The sequence below is a fragment of the Porites lutea genome (assembly GCF_958299795.1).
Source record: "Porites lutea chromosome 5 unlocalized genomic scaffold, jaPorLute2.1 SUPER_5_unloc_2, whole genome shotgun sequence".
NCBI lineage: Eukaryota > Metazoa > Cnidaria > Anthozoa > Scleractinia > Poritidae > Porites > Porites lutea.
In genome coordinates, this window is record NW_027332289.1 from 137,526 (window position 1) to 157,500 (window position 19,975).

Sequence of the window (19,975 nt, forward strand, 5' to 3'; positions counted from 1 at the left end):
AAAAATACAAAGCCGTTGAAAAATCGCTTTAAAACAGGGAGTTATACCTGCCGAAGCTTGTGGACTGCACGACGACGTGATTCTACTGTGTTTGGCGTCGTCGACGACACCACGACGACGAAATTTGTTAACCGCGCTTGCGCAGTGCACGGTATCTCACTTCCGGTCGTCGTCGACAAAGTCGTCGTCGTGGTTCTTAAGTTCCCTACTACCTAGTTCACCACCCCCCCCCCCCCCCCCTGTGTAAAACTAATTACATGTGCATGAATATTACTTGCTACTTGCTTTATTGTACAAACAACCGGTTTCAATAGGTGGTTTTCACGTTACGTCATCGCCGCCATGCTGGTGGACAGTAAACAAAAGATCGCTCATTAGCTCGCTTTGTTTGTCCACCAGCATTTGTTCATTTCACCATTGTTATTGGTGTCTCCCGAGATTGCATGAAAACCACTTTCAATAGACCGGCGAAATTTCTCATTTTATTAAAGCACTGAGGTTACGATAACTTCGAGTTAAACTGATCTCACGGGTTGTCAAAGAGTCGAGCAATTCCCTTTTCCCAGGTGAGCGCCGAATCATTTCGCTTCACTATTCAGAAATGCTCTCGATCTCTTTACGCTTTCATTGCCTTTCGCCCGACGTGTTTTGCATGGCGCTTAGTCATGCGAAACCTCCACTAAACATCCACGCTGCGCGCGAGGTAACTTTATCCCGATTCTAAAAATAACCCGAGACGAATTACCTATGGAATAGGGTGTGTATGGGGGATGCCTTCTCTGTCCCCTTTATCAACGTGACAACGTCTTTTTGTATATAGATATATCTTTACGCTCAACCCTAAAGCTACGCCCAAACGGACGCAACAACTTCCAACAATGTTGGACAATGTTGCGAGTGGTTGGCCAACAACGTTACATCCGTTTGTAGGGGGTTAAGTGATACATTTATGATGGCCATGGTTAGAAATATTGGCTTTTTGTCTTGCACAGCCAAAAGACCAAAAACTGCAATGTCTACGTCTAAGAGAGACGAGCAACCCTGTCATTTTCATATGGGAGTTCTCTCACCCAGCAAGGAACAGGACTGAGATGACGAGCACAACTATTTAAAGCGCCTATCACCTAAAATTTTTTTATTTTCTTATCTGAAACTACACCTTATTAAAATAACGTCTGCGAAAAAATTTTGCGATTTGAACCAAAGACGATATTTTTAGAATTTTTTAAAAACGTTCAAATTTGCCGCCATTTTGGCACACCGTTCGTCTTAGTCTTCTTTCGGGGTATGACGTACTTTAAGGAACACGTGACTTTATCGACAGGAAAACATTAAAAGTTCTGGTAGGTTTTTCTGCTTCAGAAGAACTTTCTTCTTGCGAAGACATTGTGATTCAATCCTTACTTGTAATTGACCTTTTTTGTGTACAGCTGGTGAAGGAAAGGTAATTCGAGTTCCTAAATTTACGTCACATGATGTCATATATGAGCCTGCTAGTTTGCGTGATCAGAGGCGCGGGTGTGCCGCAAAAATGTGGACTTCAAAAATTGGTTAAAAAATCGCGTTTTGTTCAAATGGCAAACTTTTTTCGGAGAAGTTATTTTAATAAGGTATAGTTTCAGATAAGAAAACTGATTTAAAATTTTAGGTGATGGGCACTTTAATGGGTTATTACAATAAGATCCCTAATAATATTTAATTTCATTTGAAAGATATCGAGAAAATACTGAATAGCAATTGTAATATAACAATTGTAGGGACTAAAATGGGTTCATTCTCTACAAATGACTATTAAGTTGTTAGTAGTTCGGATTGCTTCTTTTACTTTTTTAGTCTGTCCACACTATACTGGAAATAGATGTTCGTGTCGACATGAAAATGTATCCGGTAGTATGAGCGACAACCGTATAGAACTGGAACAAGTCGTCCACACACATCGAACATCGTACCAGAGCGGCCGGTTGGCCGAGAGGCCAGTTTCGTGTACTAAATCACAGTGCTCTCTCCTAAAAATATACTTTCATATCAGGTGGGTCCCAGCCTATGCTCGCTGCTACTCATTTCACTTGAACACATGTTCACACTGCGACGAAAATTAGCAGAAATCTATCCGATATGTGATGATCCACTTTTCAAGATCGGCGGCGGCGCAGTTTCGCTCCTTAACAGAAATAGCCGGAAAATCACCGCTCTTCTATGTGAACTGACAAAAGCCAAGAGAGGATAAAGGGGGACCCTTTATCCTCTCTTGACAGAAGCAAAATCAGGTATTATTTTCGTGTCTGTGCAAGGACTTTCCGGCATAGTGTGACTGATCATTGCCTTCAGAGTTCCTCAGACGCCACATAACCTACCACATAATTCCGTGGCTACAATTCAATGTTACGAACGTTTCAATTGGCTAGGTTAGATTACAACATTGCCACTCGCTATAAACATGTCATATCATGTCATGTTGGAGAAACGATTTATTGACTCAAAAATGTGTGATCAGGAGTAAGGTGATACAAGGCACTTCGGTTCACCAAAACAATATTGCGGCAGTAGAAAAAATTATTGTAGAGACCTTTGCTGGTGTTGAATAATAATTATAGTGATTATGGTTTAGATTTTTGTGTTCTTTCAAATAGTGTGATTAGCAGATTACTTGGGAAACCCACGTCTGGGTATGAAAAGTGAAGATTCGGATGATCAGGGCAGTTCGGAAAAAATAACATTCCATTTCCGACCAATGCTGCCAATACAATAAGCAATGCAGGAACCTTTGTTACAATTTCTACAGCTAAGGTCTGGTTTGGAAGTCAGTATATATAACACACTATTCTCTACAAGCACACAATCACGGTCAGAGACGGGAAAGAAGTTATCCACCTCGGCGTTCATCCGATACCCATCCTCGACCTGCATAATTTATATAATTCTTTTACTTAATGGCTCATACGCCAGGAATGAAGTCAGCACCAGCAAGAACGTTTCAATGGTCAATTTATACAACTATACATTTATTCATTTAATACATATTGCGTATTCACATAATAATATCGCTTCATTTTATAATGACAATAATAAATTATTGAATGGCAGGAGTAAGATAAAATATTGTAGGGGCTTCGGTATGAATGGGGTCACTTTGATATATCGTGCTATTATTCCAACTCATAGCCAGGCCAAGAAAACCAGAAGAAACGAAAGTCATCACTCTTCTTCCTCGTGTTCTCAGGACATGACGTGAATGGATATATCGACAGTGGCCTATTTCATAAACGAATGTCCAGCTTTTGTCAGTTTCTATATATTTGATGTCATTCTTTAAAATAAATTAAAGGCTTTTAAACTTTATTTGAGTTTGTGGTCATTTCTGAGTGATACGCTGACTATCTCGAGAAAAGCAATCTCCCTGTTCCCACAGGACAGGCTATTCAGCCTAATGATTCAAATTAGATGAAAAGGGAGACCATTATGTTGTATCTTTGTGTGCTAAAAGGTTAATCCGAATTACACATGTGCTTGATCACATGCCTGACATGTCGCAAAAGGCAAAACAGGTAGTGCAAGATCTTTTTCTCGTACCAGCTAACTGATAAATAACCAATTGTCTAGTCTGTGTATACAGCAACCCCTTAGGATTTTTCCTCAGGAGGGCTATTTTGAATGGACCGGCACAAGTCAAAAACGAGGGTTGTAAAAGAGCCGTCTACTTGGGCTCTCTAAGAAAGGGCATGACACATTTCGGAAAATATATTGGAAGTTGGTGCGACAATAAAAATGCTTGTGGAAGATGTGAAACGTCGAACGCTTGGCAAAATTCTTGAAAGAAGACAACCTCTCTGACCATGACTCCTAAAACGACCCGTTCTATTTATTCTTCCTTTTTATATCTGCCTTAGGATAACAATATTCTAATCTTAGTAATATTCTACTTCACCATAACCGTAAGTGCAACAACTTGACCACCATATTTTTGGCAAGACCGCAGCAGTCTTTATAGGGCAAATTACGTTTTTTAAGTAAACGACAGAACTATGCGCCTTAAAATACAAGCATTTACAGTAGTTCTGTAAAAGCAACCAAGGATTTGCCAAGAAGAATAAAGCTGCGACTGGATTTGGGAGTTCTCGTCAAGTATTTCCACAACATTTAACAAAGATATTTTTGTACTTGTATACCAATTACGAGCCATTCGTTGTAAACCAAGAAAGGTTCAATAACTTTGACGGTTCTCCACAAAGTATGTTTCTACCAGCACCCCCGAAAACCAAACGAATTCATACTCCAGTCATCCTTAAAAACGGACTTTCAATAGCATGGAGTGAGGAATGCGTGAGGTTCTCGAGGGGCCTTAGTTATGCCAACTGAGAATCTAACACGCCATATTTCCCATATTTCACGGGACCAGGAAAAATGTTCTTTGCGGGGCCTTTCTTAGGGTAATAAAAATCTGGTGGGCGCTTCAAAATCACGCCAAACTCGGACGAAAGGGTCGGTGCTGGTGGTGGTGGTGCAGGTTTTTGAATTGATGTATTCTCTGGAACTAACTCAAGACTCTTTGCTCGGGATAAACCCGGATTATTTGGTCTCGGCGAGCTTTTGCTCGCTTGGCTGAGTTGGCTTCCTGCGGATATATTGGGATCACTATGGACAGTCGAAGGTTTTGATTGTTTCCATGGATTGTGAAGGCCACCAAAGAACCCACGAGCACTCGAGAAAAGTAGCCCAGCTGTACGACTGACAACACCCGCTGACCTAGGCGCGTCAGCACTAGAATGACTTTCAGGGGAAGGCTCGGGTCCGTTGGACGTTTCATAGCTAGGACTGCCAGGCAGAAGTTCAGGTGTACTGGACCCTTTACGCTTGCGATGACGTCTCTTCTTACTCTCACTGGTATTGAAGGTATTACCCTACAGGAAATAGAGTACTACAGTTGGTAATCATTTCTAGATTAAGAGTGTTTCTCAATAGTGACCGTTGGATTCTAAGACGAGGACGACTACAAGGAAGAGATTTTCTCAATGGCAAGAAGTGCGTTGCGTGAGCCAACATCATTTTGGCGGGAAAACGTGACAGCCGTGGTCATTCTACTACGCGTTTTAGCGAGAATGTCATGGAGGCGGAAATAAGTTATCAAATGTTAGAAGTTTTATCATTCTGCGATCGGGAGAGGGCTCAAACTCCCTCAATAAAAATAACCGTTCTAACTTGCAATAAAACTTTCCAGGCCTACTATTTTCTGAGAAGAGGCAAAAAAACCTCTGAGTCGTCCATGCTCACGAATCTAAAGGTCTCTATTTTAGAATTGCTCCCTGCGAAAGAAATTCCAGCCTGATCAAAGCGGTGAAATATTTGTCGTGTGAGGAAGCAGCATGAAATTAGAGACAAGAAATCCTACTATCCTGTAAATACAGCCTACTCACATCGCTCCACGCCGTAGGTTCGGGCCATTAGGGACCTTAAGATCCGACGACGGCGACGGCGGCGAAGAACGTCAAAAAAGCAATAGGTTTAGTAACCAAAACAACACATTTGCACGTGCATCACGCTTTTTTGTACATTTCTTTGCCGTCACTGCACGGCTACGACGTGAAAATGCCCAATTTCACGTTGTACAGAGGAGGTACACAAGCGACGACGAAATTTCCTCTCTCTATCTGAACTTGGATATGGTTCTTAGGATTTGAACTTTAGAAGGATCCACCTGCATTTGACAAACTTAGTGACTTGGAGTAATCGCGATGAAGATTGAAAGAACGCGAATTTACTTTTTCAGCGACGTTTTCGCTGCCGTCGCCGTCCTCGGATCTTAAGGTCCCTATTTCCTAGCGACGGAGAGCGACGAGAGGCGGCTGTATTTGCAATGGAACAGTATACACCCTATTCTTTCCCCTTCTGGAAATAAACAAAGCTGGCGAATGATAATTAGAGCTTACTATAGAAACCTTCTAGTGGACTAACATTTAACATTAAAATTCAAACATCAAGGATTAGCTATAAATACACAACAGCATTGTGTGAAAACCTACCTTTACTAATTTGTTGTCATGGTGATCTGTATCAGTGCCGCCTCCGATACTCTCCGGTTCCGCCATCTTGACAAAACTGAAAAGAAGCTGTTCTTTTCCACCTAACCTAGGAACTAAAATAAAAACAAATAAATACGTTTGCACACTGTACACATTGGACCGACAATAGATGTTTCAATAACTTGTAATGTGGTGGTAAAAATGAATAAATGAATGAACAAAATATATTGCTCCGATATCACAAATAAAGGGTTCTGAAAACCTCTTGTTGCATAAATGCGTTCTGAAGTATAATTGATATGAAAATAATTGTTAATTATCATGCAGATTAAACTCACTTTCACGAGTAAACACTGCCTCGTTTTGAAAATGAGAGTTTTTGGAACTCTGAAGTGGCAAACTAAAAAGTAATCCAAGTTAAGATTTTTAACTACTAAGCGAAACGTAAGGACGTATGTGGGGAGACATTTCATGTTGATATCACGTTGATAAAATGCCAGATGAATATTCCTAGTGCGCGAACATAGTACTCACCTTCCGACAAGACAGTGGATTTGCTGCGCTTGCTATCTTCAATTGCAAGTCGAGGGGGGCCATGACCGTTCATAAGGTGCACTGACCTCCCGGGTGAGTTAGAAGTCATCTGATTATTGTTTCTCTTTGCAAACAGTAGAAACAGAAGAAGAATTAAAACTATTTCCATGCAAAGACCGATAACATGGCGCTCCATCACTTCCTTATTGAGTGGATCCATACGGGCTTTCATATCAGCAACTGCGTTGGTCAGGTTATCCAGCTTTGATTGCAGTTTAGTGATCTGTTCCTTTTGGTTGTTGATCTATAGAAGGAGTGAGTAAAGTTTACATTTAAAAAGAAGTAACATTGGCTCGATTAATATGTGCATGTAAACAAGGCATTTGCACAGGAAATCTTCTACACTGTAGAATGTAAACCAAACGCGGCGCTTGATGGAACGTGGCGAACGCCATTAAACGTAAATGGTTGCACTAAAGGTTCTACCATCGCTAGACCAATGTTGACGTTATCTTCAAGTGACGGACCAATAGAGAGCACCTGGGTGGGAGTAAGTTTGAAACTGTCTTTCACAGCAGTTAATTCATCCAACTCGAGCTTGTTCCATAGTTTTAATTCGTTGAGCACTTGAGATCGTTGACAAGGACGGAGCACGCTCAGTCGAAATCCGTGTGTTGCAAAGTAGAGCATTCACGCCATATTATTATTGTACTAATCTCGCCCAATCTCAAACGGAAAATTTTTAAGAGGATGATAAACAAAACTGTGAACGTTCATTTTTGCGAATTGAGGGGTAGAAAATGCACTGAAGAGTAAACACCAGCTAATAAGAACCTACATTATTTGAGGCCTGGCAAACAAGGCTCTTTTTTTGGGGGGGGAGGGGTAGTTATTAGTAATTTAGGCTAAGAACGTTCTTTATTAGGTTCTTCATTTCTATGAAGGAGATATTATAATTGTTGACTACCAGAAAAATAGAGAAACTTGAGAGTTTGATCCTTAAATATACAGTGTTTATTCACAACTGTACATTGCAAACCTTCATGCAAAGTTCATGAAGACAATTACAATCTGTACTTTTTATAAACTTTTTTTTCGTTGTATGAACTACAGTAATACTCCTATCTGTAATTACAGTTTGGTGTGAGTACCTTCTTGAAATATCACTTGGCAATCTTGAAGTCAAACTCCTTGGTCAAAATGTTTATCTTTACAGTATCTACCTGTAAGACAGATACAAGAACCTGCTTGATTTTTCTTGGCTAAACAGGTTCTTACATTTTTGGGTATTAAAATGCCAAATTTCTGCCAGCAGGTCCTTAATCCACAGGTTCTTATTAGCGGGTGTTTATTCTATTCTGTGAAGGTTTAACTTCCTCAGATTAATGTTACGCTAAGAACATGAACACTCGCTTCGACAAAGGATAGAGTTACTGATTGCTTCGTAACTCTCACCACTTTTTCCCAACACTAAGAATTATAAAGATCATACATACAATAGTTTCTGCCTTCTTGGTAGCATTGGTCAACAGGGCAACTTTCTTATCCGAGTTCTTCTGTAATTCTTCCACTGACTTGCGGTATATATCTGTGACCGGAAATAAGACAACTCTTGTTAGCATCATAAAGCATCAACTTTGTTTCTCTTGATAAGATCAAAACCAGACAAACACAACGTGCATTCTAACAAGAAAAGACACAAGGCACAAGCTGCAGTTCTGAAGATTTAAACCTGTTTAACTCCCCCCCCCCAGAAAAAAAGAGGGCAGGGGGAGGGGAGGGGAGGAGAATCTTCACAATGACCTTACACGTAAGCCTAAATTTCAGACAACTATTTTGAGTCGTTTTTACTCCCTCAGTAACGTCTGAATTTCAGGCTACATAAACATGACTTCTTTGAAGAAGGAACTAACAGATACGAAGTTATAGGATTGTCCCTAGCATTTTCTCTGAGCACTCTAAACTACTTTTATTTCACTCTGGTCATGTACTACAGTACAATGGTTTTAGAGCCCAGCTACAACTGTGATCCAAACCGGTTGATACAAATTGAAAAAGACAGATTTTTTCCTGTCATTCGGACTAAAATGAAACCCCTCGCTTAAATGAATTGCCTTACTCCCCCTTCCTCTCTAATAACGATTTTTCGAGTAATACCAGGGCCCGGTTCCTCGAAAGATGGTTACGTTTAACCCAGGATTAAGCTTAGTTTTAAGGAAGGTTTTCTTGTCTAAGGACATGCAACTCAAGCTAAAAAAATACTGTTGAGCCTTTACCCCCAGATACAGCAATGATAACACAAAAGATTACTCTAAGCAATACGTAGGAAGGTAAATTACAAAAATGGAACAAAATTTTAATCCTGGATTAGCGCTAATCGACCTTTCAGGAACTGGGCCCAGGGCGAGATTGTTCAAAACTGGGTTAAGATAACCTAGGGTTAGTGTGAAATAAGAATTCAGATATGAAAGCTTAAAAAGTAAATTCTGTTTAATTCTTTTTGTCAACAAGTTGATGATTGGATGGTCTTAAAAACAACAGAGAAAATGCTTTTGAAACAAGAAAAAGAAACCTGGGTTAAATTTAACCCTGGGTTAAGCGCTAATCGGCCTTCGAACAACTGGGCCCAGAATTATATACACTGTTTTAAAGGCCAAACCACTACTGAATAGGGGGAGAGGCTGGGGTAATTTTATTCGATGTTTAGAGGAGATGGTAATATGGCGTGTAATTCTAAAAATTAATAGATGGAACCATCTGAAGAGTTTTGTCCATCAGGTTGTAAATGTAGCTTTAGCCTGGGATCAGGCTCCGTAGTGGAGGAAAAGGTGAAAAAGGGGGAGAAACAGCAAAAAAAAAAACGACAAGAAAAGAAAAAGCAAACAAAGACACTAACAACTACAACTACAACAAAAACCATGGACTGGGGTGTGGAAAAGGGCGGCAGAAAAAAAGAATTCCCGTGCCCAGCTTCCCACTTTTTTGTTATTTCTGCCCCTTCATTTGCTGTATTTTTTTTCGCCTTTTCCCTTTTGCAGCCGGAGCCTGGGCCCACACAAGTAAAGCTTTAAAGAGAACATGGTGCTGTAACCACTTGTATCAACAAGGGATTGAAGAGATCTTGTAAAAGTTACCTCTGATGCAGCTGTTCCATATACAGGGTGCTCATGTTCAAATTCTGTTCCAGAACCTTGATCTTGTTACTAAGACGGACAAATATGGATTCCTTCTGCCCTCCTGACCCGACCCCTGACGATACTCCAGCTGAAGAAGAAACAGCGGCTTGTTGAGCTTTGCTGAGGATTGAAGTATCAAGAGTAGCTTCTGCTGACGATGCTGCAGTTGAAAACTCATGGCTATAAATAAGGCAAGCTTGTGTCTCCAATAACAGGAGGAGCTGGCAATGGAAGAACAGGGTCTGAAGTGTCAGTAATGTCAATACCAGGAGGAATGGTAGGCTGAATAACTGGATCCACATTTTCAGATTCCAACATTTTGGATGCCGATTTTGTGCTCTCAATACCTGGCTCCTGGTTGTCCAAATCTGGTTTCAATCCTTCACCTTCTGTTCTAACTGGATCTAAATTTATGCTTGAAAAATCAGTTGCTTTGGTTGATTCTGACGCTTCAATGGCACTATGTACAGGCTCTTTTTCTAAGTGTACCTCTTCAGGTAATTGAGCAGTACCCTCTCGTCCATCTTTGTCAGTGAGTTTTATCTCCAAGACGTCAATATCTGGAGAAGATTGAGACATAATGTGAATTGAATTCGGCCCTTTGCATTCCGATGGTGTAGCTTCGGTTTTATCTTTACCCTTGCTACCCTTTAATTCATCAGTAACAGTTACATTGTCTTCTACTTTCTCTTCATCTTTGGAACTTATATCCTTCACATTCAAAGGCAATGGCTGTTGAGAAGTGCCTTTTGTCACAGAGTGTGTCTGTTCAATTCCTAACACAGTTGACGGTCTGTCAGGAATGCTTTGTACAGGTTGTTTATTTAACTCCTGCTGATCGTGTAACTTGGATTCACCTTGTGGAACATCAACAAAAGGATCCTTAATTACTGGCACTTGGGAACTTTTAAGTACCACAGACGAAGAAGCTGGCAGAGTGGCATTTAAAGGTAAGGACGTAACAACTGACACTTCTGCTAATGAGGAGGTTTTGTCATCAGTTTCCCTCTTCTTCTCATCCTCTGACACGAAAATGTTTAGTGACTCGCTAGCCTTCAAAACTCCGGGCGAAGGGTCAACATATTCTGAAACTCCCGATGCGCCTGAGCTGGTAACTTCGTTTGATATTTTCAGAATGCTGGAAGACATTTCAGGAATGATAACAGAGAATTCTTGGTCTACGACATCTAATTCAGCACTCTTCTCTTCTGAGTTGTCAGCAGTAGATGGCTCTCCAGCCTGTTCTGCAGGAACTTTCTCTTGGTCTTGACTTTCTTTCTTTTCATAAGATTCACCTTTATCTTTTTCATGAGCTACAGTTAAATTTCGCTTGTAATCACCACTCGTGGCTAAATTCATTGATACTGTAAAGTTTTCATTCTTTGAAAACAGTATTCGTCCCACAAAACACCCCAGACTGTAGTGCCCCAATACCTGAGAAAACAACTGGCATAATGATGGAGCAGGGCTGCATGTATGAGTCTCTCCCTCGTTATCTGCTTTGCTGCAAGGTGGACTATCTTCATGGCTTATATTACCAGACACACATTTTCCTTGTGAAGCATTTCTATCTCGACTGTGACCTTGCTTTATTAAACAGGCATTGTCACTAGTCATTTGTGAATTTTCGTTGAGCTCTTCATGACCAACAAGAGTGACAATTTTGCCCTTGCTTTCACCTTGGGATTCCTTCTCAGAAGCAGTCATTTTATTGTCTTGGGTGCCGAGTTTACTATTATCTCCTTCCTTATCTTGCTTGTTATCATGCCCATTTCCAGTGAATTTCTTGACCAGCTTAAAAACCGTATCAGCTGCTCTTTCTAGCAGATTTTGCTCCTTGGGTTGATCTTCAACCTTGGCACTAGGATTAGGAGGTAACACTGGCACATCACTGTCACTGTCGCTGTTATCGTTCTCTTCCTGTACATCTGTTTCATGGTCTCCCAGCTCTTCCATCATGCTGCTGCCGTGCACACGCAGAAGGCTCAGTGGGCAGTAATGCTCTGAGCCAAAGTGACTCAACATCTCAACCTAATTGAATTAAGGACAACACATAAGGTACTTACAGGGTTTATATCACACTATTTACAACAATGTATCTGTTTAAAAAAGCTAAAAATTGTCTTCGCATCGACTGAATTCAAAAAAAAAGAAAAAAATTTCTACCTACAAGGTACTTAAAATAAGGGATTCGTTAATAAGACAACTATAAACGTCATATGTGCAATGTCTTGTTCTTTAAAGCCTTAGACGAAACGAGCATGATAAATGTGTTGTACACTAAATATGTCATTCATTAAGCCACAAGAAGGCGAAAAAGGCACAATATATGAGTAATATATCTCGTTCTTTAAGCCTCAATGAGACAAAACAAGTGCGATGAATGTGTAATAGGATGTTAGAAAGTTGCTGAGCATAATAAACCCTCTGGCCACAGCTGTTTAAAACTTGGATAGCACTATCCACCATATAAATCACTCTCCAGTAAATAAGTATTAGGGAAACCAGTTGTGTTATCCAGTAGATACTGACTTATCGGGTGGATAATGTTATCCATTTTTAAACAACTGGAGCCTGATGACTAACTTTGGCTTTGGGTGACTTGACGGCAAACTGTTCACAGATTCATACCTTAAAGCACTTGGCATAGATTGGTTCATCTAGTGGAAAAGTTTGTATTGTCCTTTCCTCGCGAGCTTGAAATGTCCCTAACATAGTCCACTCTCTTGTGGGATATCTTTTACTGACATACACCCGAAAGCTTTCAGGAGTAGAAGAGAATAGTTCAAAGTTTGCAATTTGTATGCTTTTGACTTTTTCTTTTAAGAGAACACCATTTTTAAAGGCATCATTTTTTGATACTTTTAAACTGCGACATGCTATAATTCGTCGCTAGTATTCTCTAGGTTGGGTTCAGCTTTAGTCAAAGCGGCGTACAATATTGCTTGTCCACAACTTAACGGAGACACATTGATTTCCCTTTATGCTGCGCTATTGATGTTGAAAAGAGTGTGCACCCTTTTACAACAGTTTTGAGCGGATACCAAGGTCACGCATGTACAAGATAACTCTTTCGGCTGATCGTCCGAAGCGAGCCATTTTGTTGTCATGAAGGTTTTTTTAATCTTTTCTTATCCATGCATTCGTTAGTCTTTTAGTTAAATCTTACTGGAAGCTAGAATCCGGTGGTTATGGGTTTCCAAAACGTTAGTTTTCGTAATCATCGACTATAAAATACTCGGTCATTGCGAAGAAAGAAATTTCCTTTAAAAGAGAACACCGTCTATAAAATTCGTGAACTTTTCTGATACTTTCAAACTGCCACATTCTTTTCGATGTTACTGCAGTGGCGGACCCAGTCTAAAACAACATTTTCTGCTCTTCGAGCCTCATTCTGGTCTAAAATAATGGCCCAGGCCCCTCCCCTCGATCCCCCACTGTACTCTCTAGGTTGGGTCCTGCGGTACACAATATCACTTCTCGTAAAACTTAACGAAGACTTAAATTTCCTTTTATGCTGTGCTATTGATGTTGGAGAGAGGCTGAGTGTGAACCTTTTTACGTCACGGTTTTGAGTACAAGGTCACGAATGTACAAGATGATTCTTAAGGTGGCTCCGTAATTAATACTAGAGTATTTTGCTGTGACAAATTTTCCGTCATAACTTTTTGGTTTTTAACGCGATGGCTGCGAAACTTTGCAAACAGAAACAGATATCATTCGGCAATAATACGAATTAGTATATACACACTCAGTGATCTTGGTGATTCAAGCAATCTGATTGGTTCGCTATCTCGGACTATTCAACAATATTCACCTCCTAGCGAGTGGATAATGTGTGAGCTCGGTGTTTTTCCCATCTTTTTAGAGAACGATCTTTTAAAAGTCGACAAAATCCTAGGGCTGACTTCTTTTAAGGCAAGAAAATACTTGGAAGGGTTCAATACGGCGTTTTTCAATTTACTGTAGCTGAGTTTTGTGCTCGATGGATTGTTTACAACTCCCGTGTATTCGCGTAGAAGAAGCCGTTTCGTGAACTCAGCATTTTCTAACAAGAAAATTTTCGCTCAGAAATCGAAGTTTATTTATGAAAAACCAATTAAAAGGAAATGTTTGCAGAAATTCTACGTTTCAAGTGAACGGGAAAAAGAATGATACAGGAAGACGAAGTCTTACCTCGAGCAACCGAGCCGTCATTTTTGTGAGCACTTCATGCAAAGAACGACACAACAAATCCCAGATGGGATTTGAACCCACGACCCTCCGTGATCTAGTCGGATGCTCTGACCACTTGAGCTACTGGAGACTCTATGGTGAGCAAGGGCCAATTTGTGGGTCTCGACTGGAACCGCATCACGCGTGATGCGGTTCCAGATCGGTTCACAGACATGGTCATCATTGTCGTTCGTCCCCCCTGGGTGAGGTGCGAATTCCTCGCAGAACTGCCGCTCGTGCTCATTTTGTAGTCATAAACAAAGGTGCTGGAGAGTTCTATCTGAGCTCTGATACGAGGTAGCGTCCAATCTCAATACTTTTTTCCTGAGTTGGAAACAACGTACAGCAGGAAAAGCCGTTGAGGATGCATTGCAATACATCAAAATGAATGCAGCAGGAGTTTGAGCCAAAACTGCCAAGGGATATTTTAAAACTGTCGAAGAACAAGTCATTCTACTTCAGAGCAAAGTTTGGAGCAATTTATAGTGCTTCTAAAGCTGAAAAGTACCTTTTAAAGAATAGCACGATAGGCAATCGGCTTCTGTTTTCAGAATAAGCAATCACTGAATTTACTTGTCCCGAAAATTCAAACTGGTGGCTCCTTCTCCCTGATAGTAATTTATTTCTGAAATTCCAAAACAATTTCACAGCTGAATTTTGAGCCACTTTTAGTTACGGACTTCTGCTCCAACGATTTTTCTGAAATTCCTCTGGCATATTTATTATATCAATGAAAGCCGATACCAGAAATTTCAGTCAAAAATATCAGCAAAATGTTTTACTAGACGCGATTTTCTTTGAACAGTAGGGTCCTTTTAAGCGCTAATTTCTCAAGAAATATTTACCATCAATGAAATCGGAATATTTCGTTTTATTGCGGAATGATATCTGTTATTTTTTGTAAAGTTTCGCAGCCATCGCGTTAAAATCAAAAAAGTTACGACGGAAAATTTGTCACAGCTAAATGCTCTTGTATTAATTACGTAGCCACCTTAAGATCTTTGGTATTGGTCCGGCCTTAGGAATCGAACCCAAACGGCCTGCCGCTCTGCAGTCAAGCATTTTCTACCGACTGAGCTAATCCTGATGCAGATTATTCTCGTCCTCTGCACTCAGTGTCCGCCAGTCTTACAAGAGCGCTTTTTGCTGCTGACACCAACAAAACCGTTACACTTGATATTTAACTGAAATACCTCTTCAAGTCTCGCATTTGTTGTTGTTGTTGTTGTTGAATATGGTATCAGTAAATCAAGAAAGTTCAGGAACCTTTGCTGCAGCAGCAACAAATAAACATGTGGTTTGAATCTTTTGTTTTGTTTGAAAAAGTATCACTGGAATAGCTTTTTCGGGGATGGGCGACGTTTTAGATACTTTCGTTTGAGACAATTGAACTTCAGTTTATCAGTGTAATCGAGCTAGGGCCATGACTGTGGTGCTCAGTTTATGCATTTGCATAGTAATACTAACTAAGTAGACTTTTAAAATGGTAACTCAGTGAAAGAACTCAATGTAAAATATTAAATTTGACTTTAAAAAAAAAATATGACTATGGAGACCTTAATTAGATACAATTTCAACGGTCATGGTCCAGTTTAATTTGTATTTTGGTTTATAGGTGGTAATTTTCACAGTGACGTCATCAAATTATAAAGTCAAAATAGCGAGGTTTACGAATTGTTATTCACACTAGGTTGAAGATAAACCAAAAATAAATCTTTGTACAAGTTTCCATTCCCGTAGCATGTTTCATTTCGAAAATACAGCAATTTGAACTTCCGAGTTTTTACAGCCGCGTGACACCAAAATAGGAATGTTGTCTTGTTGAAAAAAAGTCTTTCCTCTTGATTTTCAGCAGTATAACCATTTCAAGTATTAGAGGGTATGTTTATGCTCACGTATGCTAGTTTTCGAGAGAAAAGAAAGAGGTTTCAGGGGCACCCAACGTCAATTTTCGGAAAATATCACAAAGACCTGAGACTTGGACAAATTGTTTATAAATTAGTCTTTTATAACATGTCATTTTCTTGGCTTCTGCCACTGGACGGTTTCCAATTTATTTTTTTTTGTTGCGTGACGGTGAAAAAGATCTGTACAATATACCATTAGAACCTCCGCTACCTGCCACCTCTTTACAACGGCCACAAAAACGCTTCCCCAACTGCCGAAATAACCTCTTGACAACGGTTAGCGACTGACGAAAATGGCGCGTCGATTATTAATCGCGGTAAGTCTTTCCTTGTGATTAATTTTAAGTACACTATTTTTTTTGTAAGGAACGCGCGAGAAACTCTTCTTCCGCGGGGAAACGCGTCGCGAGTGAAAATGGACAAACATTACGTTTGCCGTATCCATTTAGCAATTATTCCTCGAGCCCGAATGGGCTCTGAGTCAATAGCCCATGAAGCCGAAGGCCGAATGGGCTATTGACTCTGAGGCCATAAGGGCGAGAGGAATAATTGTTTTAGTCCAACTAGTTGGTCAAAAGTATCGAGACAAAACAAATTTAAGCTAGTTAAAGCTAGACTTTGATCCCTTTTTCCCGCCAAAATCGGGCGCTCTTCGCTACTAGTGGGCTATAACATATAGCTTAGTAGTAGCTCAACCAATCAGAATGCAGCATTGATAATAGATCACTAGTTGGATTTTCTAATTAAAGATATACTTATCTTCATTGTGTTCAATTTATATTTAACAGTAACCATAAATTGTCTACGTCGCGAACCTTGCGTCGTTTTGTCTGGTCAACAATTTGTTTCAAGACATTATTTAATTCAAATTACATTGTTTATGATTGGATTACCATTAGGCAACAGTAAACATGAACTTAGGAAAATCATGTAGTAATTTCCCCTCCCCCCCCAAAAACAGATGTCATATTACACTCCTACCTCCCCATAACGGCCACTTTCTTCCATCAAAGTTGGCCGTTGGGTAGAAGTTCATCTGTATAGCGATTTAGTTTGAATCTTTCTTCATTACTTCAAAGCAAATTAGAGGTGCTTTAATTAGGAGCGTATGTCTGAGTCAGAACTAAACCAGGTGAAATATAGTTAACACCAAGGCCACCAAGATGCACGTAAATTAAATTAATCGAAATCGAAGCTGGTGGTGTTATAAAATAAATTTGTAGTAAATTATGCATCGTTAGTCATTATCGGTCTCTGGTGTCGATCGCGTCAGAGGAAATTAAACTGCTTTTATTAGCTTTTCCCTCAAACGACACAATATTCGAATCAACAAATTTTTCCGAAACCGATTTCACTATGAAAATTAACGTTAAAAAAGAACAACGTTTTGTTTCAAGTTCAGAAGTAAAAAATTAGTATGTGCTTTTTATACAATTGAAGAAAGGCTAATGAGATAGTGACTAAAAACTCTATAATATAATTACATAGAAACAATACAAGAAGATTACAGAGTGAAAGATAGAGAGGCGATAAAAACAATTAAAGATATTTAAAAGCGAAATAATTAAATTGATAGCTTCCCGCGGATCGAGTCACTCTGTTGGTTCAGTTTTGGTTTCAGTTCACGAATAAAAAGCATTTCAAAAATCAAACAGTCAAGTTTGTTCTGAGACTTTTTAAAGAATTTGAAATTGCTTGTAATGTATCCTTTACATGCTCATTCTTTACGTGGTTGCCGATTGTTGTATGAAGTCGATATAGTCTCCATCGCGCAGACCGCAATTGAAATTTTGTTGTTTCACAATTGGAGGTTTATGTTCCAAATAAAAAAAATAATTTTTATTCTTATTAAAATGCTTGCGTAAATTATGCGAAATTTACCTGCATGGAATCTTTTGGTAAAATTTCATGCTTTTCTACAGAGGTTAAAATTGTATTTTTTCAAAAAAGTCAGTATTTTGTTGTTTTTTCCCCTTTCAAAAGGGATACAATAATAATTAATAGCTAAAGTCTAAATCGCTGTTAATACCTGCTGAGATACTATCGATTCATTTCAATAATAGTGAATTTCCTAAAATTTATAGTTTTAACTTGACGCTTTACTTAACGCTTGTTTTAGTTAAACGGTTTTAGCTTTTAAAGTTGTTATTAACAGCAGCTGGACACATATTAAAGTTTCTGTTGATAAAAGAGAAGTTCTGCTTCGTTCAGCTTCAAACTTTCCCTACGGTTAAAACGGTCAAGTGATTAACAAAACTCAGGATCAACATTTCTAATGCTGAATGACCTTTCAGGTATTTTAGACTCAAAAAACTATTTTTTAAGAAACGAAAGGACTATCCTCAACTTACTTAATTATTACTTTTTTTCTTTTTTTTTTTATTTCATGAATGCCCGTCTGACGTTAATTATAATACTGAGAAGAAAGGAAGAGTTGCTACCGTAAAAACTGATCAGAGCTCATGAGTGTTTCAGTAATACTATGAATTAGAGGGGTGATGAATGGTCCTTTAAAATTTTTAACTGCTCGGAAAATTTTACCTTTGCTCGATTTGCTCGCAAAATTTAAACGAGTGCTCGTCTGCTCGTACTCCCCAAATTTTTGCAGTTGCTCGCATGCTCGCTTTCTTGTCAGTATTGTTCGAGATTTTGTGGATCCTTCCTTGGATTAAAGTAAATGTAATTCTTTAGGGTGCTTAATTCCTATAAATATGGCTATCAAGTTCAGTGGAAATGCACGCGATAAATGACAACGATAAATAATAAATTAGCTAATCTAGCTATATATGGTTAAAAAGAGAGGATATTGTTAGCTTTATTTCTTCGGAGTTTCTCTACCGCTCTACTCACTGGGGTTTAATTAGGCCGTGTTTTCAATAAAAACGGTTTGGAAGCTTTAGGATTCTTCCAGAAGAGGTTGTTCTGACACGAGGATCTTGTTCCACTTCAAGTTCTTCTTCATCCACATCAGTCATGTCCCTTTCTTCAACCCCCCTTGTACGCTCGAGACATTCATCGTAGAGCTCTTGGCTTAAATCGATATGAAAATCTTCGTCTGTGAACTGCACTTCCCAAACGGTTCCAATCACAAGATGTTTCTCTACCTGAGTGGTGAACTCGTAATTGAATATTAGACAATCTTCGGTATCGCTTGCGTACAGGTGTGTTTTTACTTTAGACGAAGTTCTCTTAAGGTTTTGTGCAAGCTTTCCTAAAATAAAGGGTCCACTGATCTCTTTGAACTTGGCAATCAGTATCACACCGTCTATTAAAAATATTTTCTGTTTTATTTTAAAGAAAACGATTTCCATATGGATTGCTGCAAGCGGAAAATATAAGAAGTGCTCGTTGCTCGCGAGTTGTACTCTCTAAACTGCTCGCTGCTCGCAAAGCAAATTTTTTATCTCTGATTGTGCTCGCCAAAAAATCGCAGTGCTCGCATGCTCGCGAATGCTCGCAAAGACCATTCGCCACCCCTAGTTAGGCCAATGGTTTATGCTAAACTTTAAAAGCAATGTACAATACGCAATTTAGAGCCTTTATATAAAAAGAAAATACCCAAAAAAAAGCGAAAAAAAAAATGTCAGTGATATGGAGTTACGTTACTTATAAACAGCAGACCTCACTCCTGATCTTAGTGTAAATGCCGTGTTCTTCAGTACTGCGCGCCAGCCCGGGTAAAATCCTACACGAGCACATATACAGAAGAGTCTTGCTCCCTGACATCTCCGGAAAATGGGTTGTATTTATTGTGGTTCAATTCTGTATCCTCCGTTCCAATTTGATTTATCCTTTGCGCCGAAGATCGACGAAGTACAAGAGTTTCTCCTAAGATCGAAAACCTGGCTGAAGGAAACTATTGCAGATAGCGCAGTCAGTACCCCCGGCTACACTATAATACGGAAGGACAGGACAACAAATAACCATGGCGGTGTCTGTCTTTACGTTAGAGATGGATGCTTCAAATATCATCGACGTCTTGAAGAATTGTGTTGCTCTACTGACGATGAGATCCTATGGCTTCATCTGAGACCTGCGCATCTTCCAAGAGGATTCTCTTGCCTGATAGCTGTATGATGTCATCCCCCAGAGGAGATATCATCATCCGCGAGCATTTGTTCAACTC

The 19,975-nt window shown here is 39.5% G+C and overlaps 1 pseudogene; it reads right to left on the reverse strand.

Moving 5' to 3' along the window:
* Window positions 1-3,860: 3,860 nt before the first annotated feature.
* On the reverse strand, window positions 3,861-12,826 carry LOC140925392 (uncharacterized; annotated as a pseudogene).
* Window positions 12,827-19,975: the final 7,149 nt, after the last annotated feature.